This window comes from Homalodisca vitripennis, chromosome 7, assembly GCF_021130785.1.
Source record: "Homalodisca vitripennis isolate AUS2020 chromosome 7, UT_GWSS_2.1, whole genome shotgun sequence".
In the NCBI taxonomy this organism is placed as follows: Eukaryota; Metazoa; Arthropoda; class Insecta; order Hemiptera; family Cicadellidae; genus Homalodisca; species Homalodisca vitripennis.
In genome coordinates, this window is record NC_060213.1 from 145,565,279 (window position 1) to 145,566,285 (window position 1,007).

Here is a 1,007-nt window from a genome sequence, read left to right on the forward strand (position 1 = left end):
CGTGAATGTTATGCTCACTGTGTACTTCAATTTTAATATAGTACACCATGAATTCTTGTCACAAAATCAACAATGGTTAATAAGGAGTACTGTCTTCAATATCAACGCCATTTGCATAAAGCAAACCGAAAAACACCCTGATTTGTGGCAAAACAAAGTTTATGGCTTTTGCACCATGACAATGCAGCTGATCATACTGCAGTGCTTGTTCATGAATTTTTAGCCTAAAACAGTACTCTAAAATGTCCCAGTCTCCATATTCTCCAGACATGGCTCTATGACTAATAAAATAAAGAACCTTAATAACATTAATGAAGACGAATAAATAAATTAAATTTAAATTCCTGTTACTTTTTTAACAAACCTAAAAGGTAGAAGTTTCATGCAAAGTTGAAAGTGTACAGATTAAATCTTTCTCAGGACATGTTGCTACATGATACATTCACACTTTTGTCAATTAGGTTAGGTTTCATAGCAATGTTCAGTAATAGTTCCAGTAAAAGTGTTTTAAAATCAAACCTTGTCACCAACATTCAATTTCACTCAATTATTTGTTCGTTTTACTCTATGAATAAAAATATTACAAGTAAACAGCTCATACGATTGTACTGTTTGTTTACAAACTGATTTTTTCTGTTATTTTTTTCATTGCCAATACGGTTAACCATAAGACTAATGCACAAATATTTGGTAACGGTCAGGCAAACCCTGTGGAGTGACATGGACCTCAGTGTTGCCTATATAAAAATGAAACTTCATGTAATATTTCAAGTCTATGGGTCAGTTCGTTTTCGAGATATCGTGGGAACAGATAAACAGGCTAGAAATTAACTTTTTCAGCTTTGCTAACGCTCAGCCAATAAACTCTGAATGATTCAAATGTTTCATTGGTTCCTCGAACTTTGTGGTTAACAAATTTCTTTCGTACAAAATAAAACATGTATTTCATATGCAAAATCAAACAAATATGCCTAGTATTCAGAAATCGTTGGGGAATCATACAAACC